Source organism: Rhipicephalus sanguineus, chromosome 8 (assembly GCF_013339695.2).
Source record: "Rhipicephalus sanguineus isolate Rsan-2018 chromosome 8, BIME_Rsan_1.4, whole genome shotgun sequence".
NCBI classification, from domain to species: domain Eukaryota; kingdom Metazoa; phylum Arthropoda; class Arachnida; order Ixodida; family Ixodidae; genus Rhipicephalus; species Rhipicephalus sanguineus.
Window position 1 is genome coordinate 9,286,140 of NC_051183.1, and position 21,949 is coordinate 9,308,088.

At 44.3% G+C, this 21,949-nt stretch overlaps 1 long non-coding RNA gene across 2 annotated transcripts in view; it reads left to right on the top strand.

The window, feature by feature from the left end:
- The window catches only part of LOC125759599 (uncharacterized), a 77,014-nt gene that overhangs the window by 43,700 nt on the left and 11,365 nt on the right, over positions 1 to 21,949 (top strand). For both annotated transcript variants that reach the window (XR_007417227.1, XR_007417228.1), the window contains exon 2: positions 11,392 to 11,479. This is a non-coding gene — a long non-coding RNA (uncharacterized LOC125759599). The remainder of the gene's footprint in view (positions 1 to 11,391; positions 11,480 to 21,949) is intronic.

Genomic DNA, 21,949 nt, shown 5'->3' on the forward strand with positions numbered 1-21,949 from the left:
CTTCCACGTCAGTGTCACGATATAACATTTATCAACCGACATAATTTCCATCCATAGTCGACGCAGCTATCACTGTAATCACCGCTGTTCATTAATATATGCTATAGGAATAATGCCCGCTTCCAGTGCTCTCTAAATATCCCTGCCTTGTCTGCCTTATGTTAACTTCCATCATGTCATCACTGTGATCTTTATAATTTCATAGTACCAACTAGTTAGTTCTCTGCCGTCCTAGAGGAGTGACATGGCACTAAGATTTTTAAAGATTTCTTGATTGATTTTGTTGCTGTGGACATGATTGCTGGCGTTACATGTGTTTATGTGCCGATTTCAAAGATGCAGTTATTTTTCTAGTGCAATGTGTAGTTTTTAAAATATAAATAATTTATTCTGTTTATTTCGGAGCATTAAGTTCCTAAAGTTAAGGAGTTAAAAAGTAAATCGGGATATCACAATAGTCTGGGATCAGAACTGTGTGCAGTACAAAAAAATGGATGCCCTAATTTGGACAAAAGTTATGGTATGTCGAAGATTCGTGAGCGAAATTCCAGCTTGGCGTTGACTCACTCGCGAATGTTCAACACACGAGAACTTTTGTTCAAATGGGTTTAGAACAAATATTTTTGCTGTACTGCACACAATTTTTATTCCAAACTATTGTCATAGTCTGATTTACTTTGTAACTCCCTCAGTTTAGGAAAAGTAATGCTCCCAAGTAGGCAGATAAAATTATTTACATTTTAAAAACTACACGCTATACTAGAAAATAAGTGATTATTTGAAATAAGCACACGAATATACATAAACTCAACAAGTTTAATCAAAATCGATTAAGAAATTTAAAAAGAACATGGCTGATCCCTCCGTCATAGCAAACGGTATAACACGAAAGTGAAACGCGTCTTCACAGAGGTAGTTGAGCGTTTATTGTGCATTGATATATGAGAGCTTGTACAATGTCACCTGGTGTTTGGTAGCTATATCACTCTCAAACACAAAGAAGGACGCATGAAACTAGCTCACAAGTATACTCAGGACGAGCGCGAACTAACAACTGTCACAGCTGTTAGTTTTTGTGTTTGAGCAGCGCGCCCTTTTCGCAAACGCGGCCGCTGCGGCGAGCGAAGTGACCTTCGTGCGCTCTGTAACTTCAACGCAACCTTTGCGGTGAGTGCACAAGACGAACAAACCGCCCCCATCACCAGATAAGCGCGCGCGCTCATGGGTGACCACGTCCTGTAGGGCAAAGTAGTGGTAGGAAGCACGCGCGCATCGCAACGAGTGGGGTGACGACCTTTAAAGGGCGCCCTTCGCGCCATCTCGATGGTGATAATGAGACCAGTGCCACCGAGCTCAGTACCGCTAGCAGTAAATGGTGTATCTCGCCGTTAGTGCTGAACAACGCACGCTTTGTGGCCGAGTCGTTTAGCGCCGCGCGCTGTGGAGCGAGGGGTCGTTGGTTCGATTCCCAGCGACGGAACTTTTTCTTCTACTTTTTTCTTTGTCATCTGTTAGCGTACATTTTGCAACGTCATATCCGCGACGGAAACATGTCTGTGAAGTCTTAGTGGACCCCGGCATAAAACACTTTCGTGTTAAAAATGAAAAACCCCTTAACCGCGCTTTCCATCCCTTGGCCCTCATTGGATAGCTCAAGTAGACCATCGATTATTACGCGCCACGCCGTCTACTTAAACCAACGCTTCGAGTAAAACATCAGCTCTCTAAACCTCGGGGACAGCTCATGTTATTGCTTCGTTTATACCTGAGGCGTCAAAAAGAACTCACTTACCTCCTATGGAAAGCAATGCAACTGCTGCAAAAGGTAAAGGAAGATTGTTTACCTCAAGTTATCGTGTGAAAGCTTCTTTTCCCTCTTTTTTTTCATGTAAAGCGTTGATGGCAATGACGACATATTGTGTTTTTTGACACAAGGGCCATTTGATGGCCAAAGCGTGATTGCCTGGGCAGAACTTCAGTTTATCTCGACTTCATTTTTGTACGTCACTTCTTCAGTGCTGTCCTCTCACATGTGAACACATTGTACGGTATTTATATCGGTGTTAACGAGTAAAACGGCTATTAAAGGGACACTAAAGAGCCAAACAATTTTTCTCATACTAGTAAATCGCTCTTTCACAATTCCAACATCACCCCGCTTGCCGCGAGAAGACGCTTAGAAAGCGAGAAAACGCGCAAAAAGAAAATTCGGGTGGCGACGCCACCTCGAAATTCCCGCACCAAACGCGTGACTTCACGCATTTTGACAGCGTCTATACTAGGTCCTTCGTAGCTCCCAATCGGCAAAAATGAACTACATTGTCCTCTGAAGGGACCATGGACTTAACATACCAAGTTTCACGAAATTTCGATTAGCCAATGCCGTCAAAATACGAAAAATGTGCTCTGAAATTCGTGGCGTCACGCGCGGAGATTTCGGCTCGATACTTAAAAATGAAACTTTGACATTGATTTTCTCCTTCATTAATGAACCTATGATGGAGAAATGAACGACATTACAGTTCTTAGAGTACAATTTATCAATCTAAATCGATTCATCGGTTCACTTTAGTGTCCCTTTAAGCAATAGGGAATTTCCATATTCACTTATAGACAAATGTGCCCGCTTTTTTATTCGCGAGTTAACGTAAGTGAACGACAGTTTAAACTAGTATTATACGTATTGGCTTGTATTATCTCCATTGCTTCGTCGTCTGTTTATCATAACTTTTCTTGACATCTCATGATGTCGTGCTTTAATACAATCAATCAGGAAACAGCGCGAAAAAACGTGGGGCTAGTAGAAGAAAGCAACAGGACAAGCACATCACTTCTTCTACTCAGCTTCTACTAGTCCCACGTTTTTTCGTGCTATTTGTTTCCAGAATGAATTACCAACTCGCCCAACAGTCTATCCTTCTGAATACAATCAACAATTATAAATATTTTTTCCTCTTCGTATGTTAGATTAAGCGCAGGTCACTAGTTTTTATGCCGATATATTACTGAGTTAGAGTTAACGAAAGAAGGGGAATCTGAGGGTCCTTTTTTTTCTTTCTTAGACACAACCCTAATTAAAACCAAGAGACAATGAGGCCAAAGAAGTCATTTAACTGTACTGTAGTAATCATGATATAAATGTGAAGAAATTAAAGTGGACGAAAAGACATGTCGCTGGCGGGGACCGAGCCTGCAACCTTCGGATAACGAATCCGATGCTCTGCCGCTGACTGACTCTCTCGGGTGTACGTGCCCAATAAAGTGGGCGGGAGGACGACCGCCATCAGCTCAATTGGCAGAGCATCGGACGCGTTATCCGAAGGTTGCAGGTTCGGTCCCTGCCCGCGGCAAGTTGTCTTTTCGTCCACTTTAATTTCATAATGGCAAACGCGCAACTTGAACAGAGACTACGAAAGGAAGACCACAGGACGGTGCGCTTTCATAGTCTCCGTGCAAGTTGCGCTTTTTTTTCATTATGAACCTATACCAACACGCCCAAGTGGCAGTTATCCACGTTAATTTCTTCACATTTATGTCATATTTACAATACAGGTAAAAGACTACCCTCCCCTATGACTTCCTTGGCTTCATTTTCTGTTGGTTTTCATTGCGTTGGAGTTAGAAGCTCGATGCATAAGCAGGTTTGGCTCTTTTTTTTTATCTTCTGGCTTTCCTTTGCGGTGATGACCTAAACAATTCAGCAGTCACTTTATCTTAATTCTTTTAAATATAACAAACCTCATCAAAGTCAGTTCAGCGAGTGCGGATATTGCCAATGTTTTTCGATGAGATCATCCTCAAATGTCGCGCCTTTAGAGTGTTAAACATTTTTATTTGAGTGTTCAACGGTAACATCTTAAGTCCCGATCCAAGCATAATGCAAAAGCGACTCACGTGCGATGTTTTCGTAAGGGCTTGCTATGCACGCAGCAGAGCTGGAGAGGCTGCGCTCTTCTGCACAGTGAAAAAAAAAGCGCGCCCGTGGGCCTTTTGCGTCATCTCGCGGGTGATAGTCAGGTCGCTGAAGAGCCTCCGAGATGTGCGTACCACCAACGGTAAATAGTGTGTATAAATAGCTCGCCGTTAGTATTCTAGAGGATGTATGCGTGATGGCCGAGCGGCTAAACGCATCATGCCACGGAGCGAGGGGTCACAGGTTTGAAACCCCGGTCTCACTCGTACGGAAGATTTTTTTATTATTTCTTTATTTTCTTCTACCTCGAACGTTCGCTCACAACCAACGACGCCGACGCCGGCATTTCTGCGAAACGAGCACTTCAACGCTATCGCGTTAATAGTGCAGCGGTGATAATATACTGTAGTATACACGGGGTTATACACGTGCACTGAGCCGTAACGTTTCACAGGAAAGCGAAGTAACTATGCATTACAGCTGGTGTATCACGGCGTGAGGTTTCATTTATTTTTATTTATTTACATCAAAGGTTCGATACAGAATGTTACTTGCGAGGTGGGCATACTAACAGCCTCCTGGAAATATTCCTGGGGTGATAATAAATGAACTGTAGAAGGGTACGCATTTGGGCTGGTTGGTTCATGATTACGGGTGAGAAACAGCGCTAAAAAGACGGGACAAGAAAGGACACTAGACGACGGCGCTGACTAACAACCAAATGTGCTTTATTCCTTCAGTCAGCATAAATATACTTCACCACTAACGTAATGAAAAAACAGAAAACTCAGCCTGCGCAGAGGCAGTAAGGCGATCAACGAGACAAGAATTCTATCTCCTTCGGAAGGAGGGAAATCGAGGGGAAGCTTACACATGCCTCGCCGCTATTGTAGATGTGATAAGCTTCTGAAATGAGGCGCGCGCGCTCGTCATGGTATTTTGACAAGAAAGTGGCATCGTTAAAAGATGGATGGCAACCGCAACTGTTACAGTGAAGAGATAACTGACTATCTGTAGCTTGTTTTTGTACCTTGTTCAAATGCTCGCGCATGCGGTCATTAGCGCACCGCCCCGTTTGCCCGACATAGTAACGCCCGCAAGAAAGTGGAATCTTGTATACAACTTCTTGACAACATTCAACAAACTTCTGCCTGTGCTTCTTAGTGCATCTTCTTTTCTTCTCTTCTTCTCGGTTGACTTGCTGGCACAGGCTACCAAGCTTATTCTGGGCAGAAAACAACAGCCTAACGCCTGCCCTGCTGACAACTTTCTTGAGATTGTGCGCGACTTTGTGTTCCTCACGGAATTAAGTTCTTTTGAACTTACCACTGAGCATCCCTCAGACAGCAAACTGCGCTTCTTAGACTTGGAACTCTCGTTCTCAAATAGTCATTTATGTTGGAGTTATGCGCCCAGATCTCAAAAGAGCCTTCTCCCTTTTTCATCTGCGCACTCGAAGATTGTTAAACGCGGAATTGCAAGAGCTTGCATGAAGGCGGCGCTAGACAGGTCCTGTGACCACCAAGTTGAAGCAAGTTTTCTTTCACAAGTAGCACGCCTGAAGCTCGCAGGTTTTCCAGCAACGCTTTTGACTAACATTGCCGAAAGCCTCGTAGCAGGCTTTAAAAACAAGCGCTCAGCGGCTGTGCAATCCGAGAAAAACTCGAAGCAAACTGTTGCGGTTATTCCGTACGTGCACAAAGTCGCGCACAATCTCAAGAAAGTTGTCAGCAGGGCAGGCGTTAGGCTGTTGTTTTCTGCCCAAAATAAGCTTGGTAGCCTGTGCCAGCAAGTCAACCGAGAAGAAGAGAAGAAAAGAAGATGCACTAAGAAGCACAGGCAGAAGTTTGTTGAATGTTGTCAAGAAGTTGTATACAAGATTCCACTTTCTTGCGGGCGTTACTATGTCGGGCAAACGGGGCGGTGCGCTAATGACCGCATGCGCGAGCATTTGAACAAGGTACAAAAACAAGCTACAGATAGTCAGTTATCTCTTCACTGTAACAGTTGCGGTTGCCATCCATCTTTTAACAATGCCACTTTCTTGTCAAAATACCATGACGAGCGCGCGCGCCTCATTTCAGAAGCTTATCACATCTACAATAGCGGCGAGGCATGTGTAAGCTTCCCCTCGATTTCCCTCCTTCCGAAGGAGATAGAATTCTTGTCTCGTTGATCGCCTTACTGCCTCTGCGCAGGCTGAGTTTTCTGTTTTTTCATTACGTTAGTGGTGAAGTATATTTATGCTGACTGAAGGAATAAAGCACATTTGGTTGTTAGTCAGCGCCGTCGTCTAGTGTCCTTTCTTGTCCCGTCTTTTTAGCGCTGTTTCTCACCCGTAGTGATAATAAATGAAGCGCTTTGAAGCGGTTAGAGTGGTAGGCGGGTGAAATGCGAGGAAGGATAATCGAATGTGAGTATCTGGTTCGTTACCCTACAGTTGAGTGGGCAAATAGGTGTGGGAAATATGGCCAAGAGTCACAATTATTAAAGAGATGAGGAAAGAAAAGACAACAAGAGCGTTCTATTTGGAGGTGTTCATAAGGACCAGTGGATCACAAACGTCTACATGGTGATCACAATATGTTTTAGCCGTGATATGTGCTGAAAGGTTTTTTCAGCCATGCACTGTGCTAGCTTAGCAGATAATGCCCCACCTCCGGGATATCTTATGCCCTAAGCTTCCGCGGTGGGTAGTTGTGCAATGACACTTATTCTTTAGTTCCTGGGCACGCCCAAAAGAGTTTCAGTGCGGGCACTCGTTTAAGAATACTACAGCATCCTGCGAAAGCGCCTCTACAGCTCTATACGCAATCTCGACAATCCACCACTGAACATTCGACGGAACAGTCCGAAGCGCTGTGTTTTCGTACAAAAGAGCGTTCCACTTTTTCAATTCTTCGATATCAATTATTTTAAGTACATATTTTTTCAACCTAATTTGCAGTCGAGTACTGCGCGTTGAGACGTGGGTCAGCAGTGACTAAAATGTAGTGGTTCCAGCCTCGTAACACCTGCCAAGCTAGTGCAAATATGAGGCTGCCTGCCATTTTGTATTCACACGTCATTTTTGTTTGCATTTTTCACGTCAGTCATTGCCTTGTATACCCATCACTTCACCATGGCCACCTATTTTACCTTTATTGACCCACTGCAGTATGAAATCATCGTTTTTTTGTTCTTTTTAACCTGGTCAAGGATAAATAGAAAATTTTATGGCGCTCTGCTGATGTGGCCTAGACGCGCTTGTGTTATTAATCATTGTCAATCAATCAATCAATCAATCAATCAATCAATCAATCAATAATTCCATCAAGCAATCAATCAGAAAACATACGTACCTTGCGGCTTGGTTTCTGGATCCTGCCGAACGGGGGTGTTCTTGTCTGTCGTAGGAGCGGTGTCGCTCTTGATTGCATCGTGAACTACCTCCTTGGCCACATCCTTGGCTACATACTTAGCTTTAGCATTGGCTGCGTGCTCGGCTGCATGCTTGGCTGCGTCATTAGCAACTTCCATGACGCCATCCCTCGGAACGCTTTTGGAGCTGTCCTTATTAGCTAATTCGGGGGTTGGGGGTGTCGTGCTGCGGCCTGTAGAGTTTGATATAGTTTACTATGACTTAGCACTTTCGTAGACCTTTTATTAGGTGATCAAACTACGTGGCACCCGATGATGCGCAAACCTAACCGTGTCACCGAGCTGATTAAGCCATTTAATTAACCAGTCCTCCTCGTGTTTCTTCCCAGATTGTCAACATTCTAAAAGAACAAGAGCAGACGGCCACGCAAATTTCGGGAACTCATCTCGCGTGGAAATGGCTCAAATAGAAGTCAATCAAATGAATCCAACAGACGATTAAGCCAAAGAAAGCTTAGGGGTCATTAACTGTTCACTTTTAACTGTAGTGTTGTTTGTAAGACGTAAATTGAAATGAATTAAAGTGAACGAGTGTTCCAAATTCGTCCACTTTGGAAGTGTTCCGCATTCGCCGGCTTGGCTATGAGCGGCGCTGACTAACACTCCAATTACATTTACGGAAATACACAACAATGTAGACGGGGAAGCGCCTTCCGTCGTAGCTCAATTAATAGAGCATCGAACGTGTCCTTCGAAGGCTGTGGGTTCGGATCCCACCGACGGAAAGGGTGATTTACTTTAATTCATTTCAATTTACGTCTTAACTACTACACTACAGTTAAAGACAATTAATGGCATCTAAGCTTTCTTTGATTTGTTTGTTGGGTGTGTCAGATAAGATCGAACATGAGGTCCCGGTCACCATTCCCGATATTGATGAAATTTACTGTAGGCCTAGGCATTACACCCAGAACAATGGTTTCGCAGTTAGTTTCGCGAAAAAAATTTTGTTCGCTGAAAAAAAATATACAGATTTTGGCCGCAAAAAACGCTTTTCCGCCAATTTCGCGATTTCTGAATTTTGAGCGCACCTAGGGAAAAAACGGTGCACTTCTTCGTCACAATATTTATTCCCCTTAAAGGGGTATTCAGACGGGGGAGAAATGTTCGGGGGAGACGAGGGGATTGCGGATCACGTAACCGCGACGTCACGGATTAGCGAGTGGGCGTGACCCCCCCGCGCCTCCTCGGGGGAGACGGGGACCTTTTCCCCGAAAGGACAAACAATCCCCCGGCGGTGGGGGATATAGCGAAATTTCGAGCTCTTGTTTGGCCACATTGTTGCACTTGCTCCTGCAAAGAGCGGCAGCGGGTGTACAGTCTATAGCTACATGGTCGTCTGCAGCTCGTCGTGAGCAGCTCGTCAAACGGGTGGTGCAAGCAACCAGAGTAGTCTAGTAACACTGGTCTCCCCCTCCGTTTGCCTCGTCCGTGTGAGTGGGGGGCATTTGGGGAGACTTCTCCTCACGAGCTGACGTCACTAGGCTCGGCCTTTATCCCCCGAGTATTTCTCCCCCGTCCGAATACCCCTTAAAGAACAAGTGAAATACAATCTTATGAGTCTATTATTTCCCTTGCTTGTCGAAGCACTTTTGAAGAAAAAAATGACAAACTTGGCAAATCGCACAAAATACCTGTGTTTCAGGAATTTATTGCTGCAAGCAAGTTAAAGTGAGGATAATAAAAATCGGTACATATTAACTTTGATACTTTCGCTTTCTTGTAAAATAATTTGTGTGGTTTTATCGCGTTGCGTTTTACTCCATAAGTGGGCTGAAATGTAAGTGACTTACCAAAAACGCCGAACTTTGAAAATAATTTTCTCAAAAAGGCCATTTTTAATTTTTTTAAAAGTCCCTCTGATTGAAGTCAAGGACGTCGTCTACCATTTTGCAGAAAAAAAACGTTGCATTATTTTGGTTGCTAACAAGTTATAGTGCGTCAAATGTGACCATGCCAGCCTAGCGTCCGCGTCGTTCGTTATGTGCTGAAACTCGGACATAAATTGCTAAAAATACTTATACGTGACATAATCACAAATCAGAAGCTCCACACCAACAAATGCGCAGCCAGGTGTCATGGTTCAGCAAGCTTTGTTTTGCGATCAGCCGCTTGACAAACCCGCAGCAGCGGCCGCTCGATGCTGCGGGCACTCACATTACATGAGTGCCGCTTCGACTGCGGATGAGCTCCGCTTGTGCGTCAAACTACGCTCAGAGGACAAACTAGAGAAGGAATGCATCACTCTGAGAGTTAAAGGCTGTTAAGTGCTAACAAATGTCATAGTCTCCAACGAAAACTCTGCCGGCAATTTCCCAGTGAGCGCCTGCAGTAGTGCGCTCATGTTTTGCTTTCTCTCTTCTGATGGCCTACAGATAATTAGGTTCATTCTATGATCAACATACGACACAAAAGAAAGCCATTGACATCTGAAGAAAGCTGTCATACGTGCTTCCGATGGTCGAACAACTCAAATTGCAGTTGTTCATCTCGTGCCAGAACACTTGTGTCAGCCGGCTGTAAAAGAAGTGTGTTCAAGTCCTTTGCTTCATTAAAGAACCGCTTTTACAATACTGTATTGTTGTGCGTCCGCAGATAGAATATTCAACGCAAGTCGAGCGTTTATCACGATATTTTGCGGCTTCGGGCATAACAGCAGGGGGGAAAAATACATGCGTGCTGTATTGAAGGCGCTCCCTGGGAAATTGCCGGCAGAGTTTTCGTTGCATATTATGACATTTGTTGGCACTTAACGGCCTTTAAATTTCACAGTGGTGCATTCCTTCTCTCGTTTGTCCTTTGAGCGTAGTTTGGCGCGCAAGCGGAGCTCATCCGCAGTCGAAGCGGCATTCATGTAATGTGAGTGCCCGCAGCATCGAGCGGCCGCTGCTGCGGGTTTGTCAAGCGGCTGATCGCAAAACAAAGCTTGCTGAACCATGACACCTGGCTGTGCATTTGTTGGTGTGGAGCTTTTGATTTGTGATTATGTCACGTACAAGTATTTTTAGCAATTTATATCCGAGTTTCAGCACATAACGAACGACGTGGACGCTAGGCTGGCATGGTCACATTTGACGCACTATAACATGTTAGCAACCAAAATTATGCAACGTTTTTTTCTGCAGAATGGTAGACGACGTCCTTGACTTCAATCAGAGGAATTTTTAAAAAAAATAAAAATGGTCTTTTTGAGAAAATCATTTTCAAAGTTCGGCGTTTTTGGTAAATCACTTACATTTCAGCCCACTTATCGAGTAAAACGCAACGCGATAAAACCCCGCAAATTATTTTACAAGAAAGCGAAAGTATCAAAGTTAATATGTACCGATTTTTATCATCCTCACTTTAACTTGCTTGCAGCAATAAATTCCTGAAATACAGGTATTTTGTGCAATTTGCCAAGTTTGTGATTTTTTTCGTCAAAAGTGCTTCGACAAGCAAGGAAAATAATAGACTCATAAGATTGTATTTCACTTGTTCTTTAAGGGGAATAAATATTATGAGGAAGAAGTGCACCGTTTTTTCCCTAGGTGCGCTCAAAATTCAGGAATCGCGAAATTGGCGGAAAAGCGTTTTTTGCGGCCAAAATCTGTATTTTTTTTTTCAGGCGAACAAATTTTTTTTTTCGCAAAACTAACTGCGAAACCATTGTTCTGGGTGTAATGCCTAGGCCTACAGTAAATTTCATCAATATCGGGAATGGTGACCGGGACCTCGTGTTCGATCTTATCTGGACACACCCTGTTCGCTTAACTTGTTTGTGTGTAACAAAGAAAACGTGCCCCCTCGAAAAAATTCCCCTTCTTTCGTTCAAATAGAAGTCAGTGTGTTGAAAATCATGGCATGCCGACATATTTGGGTCGAAGGTTTGCAAATGAACTCAGTAAAGGAAATTTTAGTCTTCATTTTTCTCAACTAATCACCAATGTTTCTTCAGCAATCGAGTGAAAATGAAGGTTGAATTCGTCAAGTGCCTCTGTTTAGTGTCACGTACGCGTTGACATGCATTTGCGCGAATTATCACCATTAAAGACGCTTTTTCTCACCATTGTGTGTAGGTCCCTCAGGCAAATGACTTTGCTCCTCAGCGGATTTCTCGTGGTTGAGCATTGGTGCCCGACGGAAACACGACGCGACAAATTGTACGTAAGTAATATTTATTGTCATTGCCTACCACATAACTGAACTATCTAAAAATTTACACTGGCTGGCCCTGTAGTCTAGGATTCGTGTGCTAGAAGAAACAAAACATCGCAACTTGTAAAGAAGCAGCTAGGCAAGCAGCACTATGTCTTTTTTTTTTTTTTTTTAAAGTTGCAGCCCTTCACGAAACCTGGTTTTATGAAGTATTCGGCAAAACGTGAAAATTTCAATTTCACTAACGTGGCAAATGGTAGTATGCAGAAGTATTGTCAGCGTACTAAAGGACTAATGTAAATTCAGTGCTGGGAATAAATTTAACCAACTTTTGTTGATAAATGCGTTTAAAGGCGCTCCGTGCGTAAAGTAGTTTCTCCCGGGTTCCTCTTCACCGTTGCTCAATTAGATCACCGCTCGGTTCGTAAAGCGTTCTGTCAACATCCGATTTAAAAAAAAAAAACATTTTCCCACACGAAGAACGTATATTATACTTCTTTGCAGTGTACGACTTGTGTGATATTTTCTGTCCCTCAGCGATCCAGTCAACGTCTGAAATATTGCAGAAAAGATTGTAGATATTGCAATGCATTCCGCATTATATACTTACGTGGCGTGAATCCTGAAGTCGCTGCAATATTAGTAAGTATTCAAAAACCATGTTTGCCTGTACAGTGCACACATTCTATGCGACTGCGTTATGCGCGATGTATTGTGTGTCATTCGGAGCATTCCTGTCTGCCTAAGACTGCTGTGTCATGTCTGTGTTCTACATCACCTTGATTTTTGACTTCGCTGTCAAAATGAAAGCGTTTCTTACCTGGCCAAGAACTTGAGAATGTACTTCTCCCTGCCTTTGCTTTTCTCCGCAATTAAAATAACCTTGACGCAAGTAAACAGGCGTGGCAGTTAGTGAGAGCACCTAACGCGCAATAGTTCCAGGAGAATATAAAAGGACCCCTGACGCCAAAATTGAAACCTCAGTACGTTTGTGTTGTTTAATTGCCCTGTATACATGGGCACTTCTGACGTATTATTAGTGCCGGACGTTAGCTTTAAGGTATCTTAATTTGGTTTTAAGGTAAGCGTGAGTGCTCATCTGAGTTGGCAGCACCTCGGGACATCGCCACTGGTATGACGTAGACCGAGGCCCCGTGTGACGTTCCACGAGTAAAGCGAGTATTGTCGACGTCAGAGAAGTTTGCGGGGCGCGCACAATACCACGATGGGCACCCTAACCCGACAAGGACAATTGTTCGTCACCGCTCTCGCTCTGTTGTTGGGCTGCTCCAGAAATGCTTTCTTTTCCTGGGGGGAGGGGAGGGGGAGGCACGCGCTTAACATCGCGAAGCACCCACACCGTTCCATTCTTACCGTGCGCGGGGCCCCGATTTGAAAACTACGCTTTTAAAGACGATAGTCTTTCTTCGGGAACTTAAACGCAGAAATTTTGGTCTGTCTTTCTGTCTGTCTGTCTTTCTGTTTGTCGGCACGTCCCTCGATTCAGCCACTCGGCCAAAGTTGAACCACTTGCCCAAGGGCCAGCCGTCTTGAACTGGTACGGCTGTTCATACTTGTGAACGTTGTCGATCAAAAAGTAAATATCATGCATATCTGAGGTGCAACATCGCTAGGTAAGTATTAGGTGGCGTGTTCCTTTAATAGAAAATGCATACATACGTAATTTTAAGGACCCTAGTTTCTTAAGCTGCGCTGAAAATGCATAAGAATGGAAGCTTGAGCGAGTTGGTATACGTTCATCTTTGTTGAAACAGCGCTCACTAGACGACGACGAAGTAAAAGAAGGCACAGGACAGGCGCTGCGTGTCCTGTGCCTTCTTTTACTTCGTCGTCGTCTAGTGAGCGCTGTTTCAACAAAGCTGAAAATGCGACTGCGCTGAAATTTGCCTTCATCCGTGCCCTTCGCACGAGCTCATTGTTGTGTTTCGGTTTCGGTTCTGTATTGCACTGTACGAATGCCATGGGTTGGTGTTGAAAAACTTTAGTTTTGAGAAGGCCAAGAAGGTGAAAAAAAATATTTTAAAAATGAAAAAGCAGCGTTGTGGGCGGCCTTCAGGCTGCCGGTTGTGGGCGCCGCTCTGGCGTTCCTGTTTTACCCAGGCGACGTGTAAATAAAAGAGTGTGTGGAGAGTACTCGTTGAGTGCGGACGTTTCTCTGCAAAGGTCTTCGCCTGCTGCTGCGCCGGGACTACCAGCACGCAACACAGCACTCATGTTTCCCGACGTATTGCCAGATGGCGTCCATATCTCACACAGCGCCTCTTCTATCGTCTTTACACGACATTTGCAGCGAAGCACGCAGATACGCGGCCAATTTTTTCAACCACACCAAAGCTTGAGTGCACGTGGTCTTAGGCGCTCCGCCGCTGTGGGGCGCTAGTTTCTTATGGTTTTAGGCGGGCATTTCGAAGTGATGCAAAATTCGTCGCAATTAACGACGCTGGCATTAATTATACGACACGTTAGATCATTTACGATTGGGTTTCGGGATTACCAGACACAATCTACAAATTGCAGTAAAAAAGTCACAAATAAAAATTTCGCTGTTAAAGACTCTCGAAGCATCATCAAAACTTTACTTGATCCAGTAATGCGACGAAGGCAGAGAAACATTACGCGCCGTTGCAGTAAAAGTATTGCGATGCATCGTGATTTCATTCATGCAAGCGTGCCTGTGCAGTTTACCACTGTCGCGCATTGCCCAATTATACCGTATGAACCCGCGCTTAGCCAAGTCGCAGCTTTTAGCAGTTTTTCTCGTTATACCAGCTTTACTGACCACAGACGACAATTTGTGTTAACTGATTTATGGGTCGATTTATCATTCTATTAATCATTTTGTTGATGTCCAAGGTGTCCTATTGTTTTGCGCATATCTGATAACGTTTAAAGGCAAACCGGAAGGCGAAGGCACATTCCGCGTTTGCAAACATTAGTGTCCAGCGTTAGCCGAGCACACTGTACATCTGCAAGTTCCCTAATCTCATCTCGTAAAATAAAAATCTGCCTTCGTTGACTGTTTTCACTCTTCTCTTGAAATTCACACCGATGAAGCATCACTTATCTGTTTTTAAGTATCACGTGATCTGTCTAAATCAGCTCCCTTCTCTTAATATTGCTACGTAACGTTCGATTAAAATGTCATTCACCAGCATTGGCGTCAGCCAGGCGCCCACCTCTGGGCAAAATAATATGCAGAAGGTAATACATGCTTACGTGTTTCACTGCTGGGTGATGCTGCGCAAGAAACATTACAAGCTATTCAAATGCTTTTTGCAATGTAGTATTTTCAGCATTAGATGTAACTTTACATAATGTTTTTCGGCGTTTGAAAAATGTGTCACTATGTTTGTTTTCAGTTTTACATCCCGAATTTCGATACTGAAAATGTTTTGTTTTATGTATAAGAACTAGTCACAAATATTGTATTAAAAGTGATTGAGAAATGTTACGAAAGATCAGTAACAGTTCGAATGATGTGCACGTCATTATGATCTCGGGTTCATATTTTTTCGTACATTTCCCGAAGTTATGTTTTAATTTACTGTTTACGCACGCTTTGTGTAACCAAGTCCTTCATGGAAAAGACCTGCAGCATCCGTAAATAAAACTCATTACAGATTCGCCTAAGGCGACTCGAAGGCGAAAGCCATTTTGTGTGGTATTTTAGAGTGCACTTATCGACGTCCAACGTTAAAGGGGTCATGAACCACTTTTCCAAGTAATGATCTAATGACCTCAGTACCGGAGTGTACTGCGCCTCCCGAATCGATTGCCGCAAAAATTTCTCGAATCCGTCAAGAATCAGCGGAGTTACGGGGGTTTGGCGCACGCTCCCAGCGCTTCCTCTCTTTTCTCGTGCCGATGAGCGCACTGGAAGCTAGACAGGGACGAATGGCACGGGGGAAAGAAGTTGCGTCAGCGCGCGTCATGAAACGCGATCGCTCTCCCGCTGTGATTCGCTTGCGCGAGTGCGGCTACCGTGTACTGAGGAGTGCGGCGCCGGCAAGTGGCGGCACCCCGCGGCAAGAAGCGCATCTGATCCGAACGCCGCTCTCGATTTACGTCGGCTATCGGCCAATAAGCATGCTATGTCTCTTGCCGTAAACTGACAGATCCGCGACGTAAACGGACAGACGCCCCGCCCACCGACGAGAGTGAGAACCGGCCTCTGTTTGAATAGAGGGTGCCTGGGGAAACGGCAACTTCGCGCTCCGCTTGTGGCCATTACGCGGCGCGCACGACTGTAATATTTGGCAGAGCAGTTCATAGCCGTGTCAGCTTTCCGCAGGATGTGTTTCTTCAACCAGCCCAAGGGGCGCTTCATGACCCTTTTAACAAATTAGCGTTGACTAATTAATTTTCTCTAATGAACGTTCGATAATTCAACTTCCACTAACATTTCATTAACTCACTACTCACTAGATCTGCATTGATTACCATCATATACTGAGCATAGTCATGCTTCACTCCCTTGGCTTTCGCTCTCCTGGACGTCACGAGACTCATCTCTTTTTGTGAGTGTATGACTCCTGTAATGTACGAAGGCGTTTGAATAATATCACCTGTTTCTTCTTGGTGCGCAGGTGCTGCAAAAGAAAAAAAAATCAGCCGAAGTTTGTCATAGGACATATGATGAATAGGTGTATTTTATTCAAATCTGGTTGCCATTTATTTTAAGAACCGTCATAACAACATTGTGTTTTAAAGGGACACTAAATTGAAACGATGAATCAGTTTTAAACTGATAAAGTATACTCTGAAAGCTCTAATGTCATTAATTTCACCACCATAGCTTTATTAATAAACAAAAAATCAAGGTCAAAAATAATTTTTAATTTTCACGCCGAAACCTCCGCACGTGACGTCAAGGACTTCAAAGTGTTTCTTTTTTTCATATTTTGGCGACATTAATTCAATGAAATATCCTGGAATTTGGTATGCTAAGCATTGGCCCCCTCAGAGGACAATTTACTTCATATTTACCAGTTAGGAACTACGTAGGCTCTAGTAGGCACCGCGAAAACCTATGACATCACGGCGATTGGTACGGGATCTCGAAGGTATTGTCGCCACCTGCATTTTTCTAAATTTTTCTTGCGCGTTTTCTCGCCTAGCAATCGTCTTCTCGCGGCAAGCGTGGCGATTTTGGCATCTTGAAAGAGCAGTTCACTAATATCGGTTTTAGATCGGTTTTAGATCTCTTTAGCGTCCCTTTAGAGCGAACGTTTTTTGTTTCTATTTCCCGAAATTTGTCGTGGCTTCTCGGCTTTCTTGTAGCCGCCAATCTCTGAGCACTCTGATAGGCGCGATCGCCTCGGTCACGTGCATCGCGTGGGCGAATGTGCGAGCGCGCATGGGTTAAGCCGCACTGTTGGAGCGTGTGCTATTTCCGTCTGCGCCGTGGAACCGAAGCCTACTCTCAAAAGCCAACAAGTGGTTGGTGCGTGTCGCTGGGGTGCCATCATAGCCGCTTCGTGGTTCCCACTATTTTGCCAGCATTACTGCTGCCAGAGCCATGGTCGATAGGGATGTGCCGCTCCACCAATGACGTGACGTTTCTCCTCAGGTCACGTGACCCCTAGCTGTTAAATTACGGTACGTGGTACGTTAGAAGCCGGTTGTGAAACGATGACCACGGAAGGGTTATGTATAAACACAGTGAGGCAAATAAGACAGACGATGCACATACAGCGACTTGCCTGGTTTCTCTTCATTTTTATTTTATGACCTATGGCCCATTGGCGTAGCCAGGGGAAGGGGTTGTCTGGAGAGGTTCGACCCCCCCCCCCGCCCCCGAAATGTTTCAATTTTTCGTGAGCATATATGCGCACGCATAAAAACGCACGCACGAGCATACATAATTACGAGTGTAAAAAACAGCGCTGAAAAGATGGGGCAAGAAAGGAAAGCCTCAGCTGTGCGCGGAGCATCCTTTAATACAAGAAAATTCGACGACGCATACCACCGAGAAGAAAAGGCGAAAGGAAAGAGCGTCGGTGGTTTGCGTCGTCGAATTTTCTTGTAAACATGCACCAACTATAGCCCAACAGCAAGTTTTCTTGCAGCCTTTGATAATTCGTTCAACTTACATGTGAGGCCACTAAAAGCGTCGCGCGTTAGGCGGCAGTCACCTGGTATTTTTTTTTAATTCGCGCGCTTTAAAGAAAAGCTGGAAAAATTTATCAGGGGAGTTATCTTACAATAGGTGGAAAAATCCGATGTTTCTAAGCAAGCGCTCTAACTTTTGTATTGAAGATTTTTCGCTATAGATTTAGTATTTAAAAAGTTCATTCACCAATCTTTTTTAATTACCGAGCTTGGCTGGCTGGAAGAAATATCCTGACGTGCTCTGTATGGCTCAGATCACGCCTATATATATATATATATATATATATATATATATATATATATATATATATATATATATATATATATATATATATATATATATATATATATATATATATATATATATATATATCTGTGTGTGTGTCTGTGTGTGTGATACCTGGTGCTATAGTTACCTGAAACAACGTGTATAAGCGTCATAATTGGCGACTGCTTTCTCACGCTTAGCATTCGATGAGGAGGATAGAAAGCTGAGCATAACCACAGAGCACTGAAAACTCAAGGAGGAAAGCAAGCGTAAACCCTGTGTTGTGTCCTCGTGTTTTGAGTGCACTCTGGTTATTCACAAATGGTACCATTTCTTGTCATTCATTTGGCTCAAAGTCAATACCATTCCTATCGGGCATCCATGCGGGTAAGAAGAGATGGCTTACGCTGTGCCGCCATTGTGCTCCTCTTCTTCTCGCGCTCTTTCTTCTCCTTGGTGTATCTCGTCACGACATTTGGCGAGCTCATCGTGCAGCGGAGTCCTCTAGCTAGCAGGCGTCAAAGCGTCAACGTTCGCGCAAAGCAGCTTCTTCTTCTTCGCTCTTGCCGAGTGGATCGTGAACCCGGGCTTTTCTTTTCTTCTTTGCCAACTATCGCGTCCACATGGAACTATGCAGGATATCAGAGAAACAGCGACACAGCTTGTCCACGTATTGCACAACCACCGCCACAGCCCTGACAAGAACTAATGCGAGCTGCGCTATGGCGGCCGATATCGAAGAGGGGTGCGTAATCGTAGGCGCGCGCAGGGTTCTCCATCAGAGGCAGCGAAGCTTCACCCTCACTGCTGAGCGATACGTGAGTCAAAATGGAATAAGCACATCTTCAAAGAACGAGCACTACCGGAAAACCCAAAGGAGATCCACCGTTATATTCACAATGGTATATGAATTCAACGACACAGGAAAGAAGTCTTTATAAATAAATCTTTCTTTCTTTCTTTCTTTCTTTCTTTCTTTCTTTCTTTCTTTCTTTCTTTCTTTCTTTCTTTCTTTCTTTCTTTCTTTCTTTCTTTCTTTCTTTCTTTCTTTCTTTCTTTCTTTCTTTCTTTCTTTCTTTCTTTCTTTCTTTCTTTCTTTCTTATTGGGCAATGACGCCTCCTAACATAAGCGTTCAGTTTTATTTTAGGCAGGGGCCGTCCCCGGAACGCTGTTTTCGGGCTGAATCGGCATGGCGTCTTTCATGTTCTTTAGAGCGATTGTCAGTTTAGAACAGCCCAACGAAAGGACAATAACGCGATCATGGAAACGCGGGTTAGGAATTCAATTTTCGCGAAGTAAGAATTTTTCTAAAATTCTCAATTCCTGATATGGACCTTACACGTTGTCCAGCAGATCGCTTGTAGTCCTGCAACACAAAATATTTCAAAGAAGCGCCCATACCAAGCGTACTGCTTCCCATTTGTTTTCTGCATCGTCGGTAGAGGGCATTCGTACGCTTCAGTTCATTTCGCACTGGGCAGGCATGGGCAACTGGCCAATTATTTATGATGGAAAGCTTAACTGGCGTATGCATATTGAACATACGGCGACTAAAGCATCACGTGCGATGGGAATACTCAGAAGGATTAGCAATCATCGATGGGGCATGCGCAGAGACACATTGATAATGATCTGCCGTATGTATATACGCCCTATACTGGAGTTTGGATGTGCCTTATTCTCCGGCGCACCAGCGTGGAAGTTAAGTCCGCTAGTTTTGCTTGAACGCCAAGCACTTCGCTGGTGCCTTGGGTTACCAAAATTTGTAGCAAATGCAGTTCTATACAGTGAAACCTCGGTGATACGAATCTCACGGGACCACCAAAAATATTCGTATCATTCGAAATTCGTATCACCAGAAAACATGGAAAATTTGCATGCGACAAAAGAGGGCTGGCGTACATTTTCATTTATTGTTTTTCAGGGCCGCAGCAACGTCAGGAAGAACCCTGAATGATTGTCAGTTAAGTTTTTAGATGTCGGCAATCATAGCAGCACTCGTAAATATACGGCCCGTACGCGCGTATTTAATTAATGAACCAGGTGCGTTGTGACCCGTGACAGCAGTAGCCCCTTCCAAATTTTAGTATGCTTTTTTGCATGACACCGGAGTACTGCAGCGAAAGTAACAAAAGAAGCGCTTTGACGCGATGGATCAAGGCCAGAAAATTACAGAACCACGGTCCTGTGTTATGATATTGTTATCGCGGAGGTGTTGGGGATGATTTTGGGAGATTTACGGCCGTGCCGCGCAAGTGCGACCTCAACGGTCGCGCATGTTGACGTTGTGAGGCCTGACTCCTTCGCCAAGACCGTACTCGCCTTCTTTCGGTCCTCGTCCACCTTTCGTAGGATGTCTGATGCCCGAGGCAGGCACGTGTAAACACAGTACAGCGACAGCAGGCCGCGTCGACGCGTTAGAAAAAAAAAGCATGGCGCTAATGTCCTCTGTAATCTAAACGCGAAGGCACACGTAGGCACATAAGAGCCTCAAAGATTCGCGCACATTATCTCGGAGGCCGTGACGCGTCTCTGAAGGTTTATTCTGACCGTAAGAAAAGTGTTTTTCTTACACCGTGATTCTGACGATTTGGCGGTGCAGCGCGCATGCCCACGCTTGCGTTCCCGCGCTCGCACGTGCTTGGCGCGTCTTCCGCGACAGGCGGACAGCACCTCTTCGTACCTGGGCGGTAGCATACGTTCGTATCAAACGTCGCTGGATGAAAATCGGTTCGCAACAGCTGTGCTCCATTACATTGCAGGCCAATGGGCCTTGGCCGGGACCAACGAAAAGTTCGTGTCACCCCGAAATTCGTATGAGCTGTGATCGTATCACCGAGGTTTCACTGTATAAGGAATCCCGAATCCCATCTTTGAGCACTCGATTCAAAATATTGACAGTTCAAGCATTCTTAAGGCTCTATGAATCGCCGATAAGACGAGACCAATATGTATTTATAAGCCAGCCAGAACTGTTTTTTAATGTCTCGTGGCCTCGGTTCCACACCCCACAGGTGATTCTTACACAGCGGCAATTGGACCCATTAAAGATAAACCTTAAAGATGTAATGGTAATGAATAATAGACTGAGTTCATTGGCGATAACGTATGATGATATATTCCCTAACAACGCGAAGTTACTTCCTTGGAATGTACTCAATGGACTCTTTCAAGATCACTTAAATCAGATTAGCACGACTGGTGTGATAGCAACTGATGTTTCGCAGTGTGAGGAAAAGGCCGGTGTTGGAATTTTTTCCACACAACTAGACTGGTCCTTTTCTGTAAGACTGCCTGATCATACACCAATATTTTTGGCTGAATTCTTAGCTGTCATTTTGACCCTGCGTAAACTTCCCGTCTCCATAACTTCAGTGGCTATAGTAACCGATTCATTATCATTGTGTTCTGCTTTAACAACCCCAGCTGAATCCCATACTCTAAGATTATTGCGCGCACTTGGTCCACAGCATTTGCGAAACCTGCGGTTAGTTTGGGTTCCGGGGCATAAAGGAATAGTATTGAATGAAGTTGCGGACACATTGGCAAAGGCTTCCCTTGCAGGCCCAGTCCTTGATCTACTTCCAGTTACGGCGTTCGTCGCTGCGGCCAGATTTAGAGCGCACGCTTTATCATTGCTTACTCCTAGTCTCGCTTCATCACCAGATTTTCAACACCTTCAGTTCCCTTGGAGCAGAAAATGGTGTAAAACAAGGCAGATAGAAGTAGCAATGACAAGATTGCGCTGTAGGATCCCAACTCTTAATTTATACATGCACAGAGCTGGTCTTGCGATCTCTCCTACATGTTCCTTTTGCAATGAGGCAGAAACAATCAAACATTTCTTGCTGGAATGCCGACGTTTTTCCTCTCTCAGAAAACGAACCATCGAAATTGTATTGCGGCACCTTGATCTGCCATTTACTTCAACTATACTGTTATCATTTGGGGCTTCTGTGCTGGGGCACTCGGATGGGAATATATGCAGTGCTGTAGAGAAATTCATATGCGAATCAAATCGTCTTCGACACATCAACCGCTAATCATTTTTAAATTGTCGTAATGACATTAACAATTT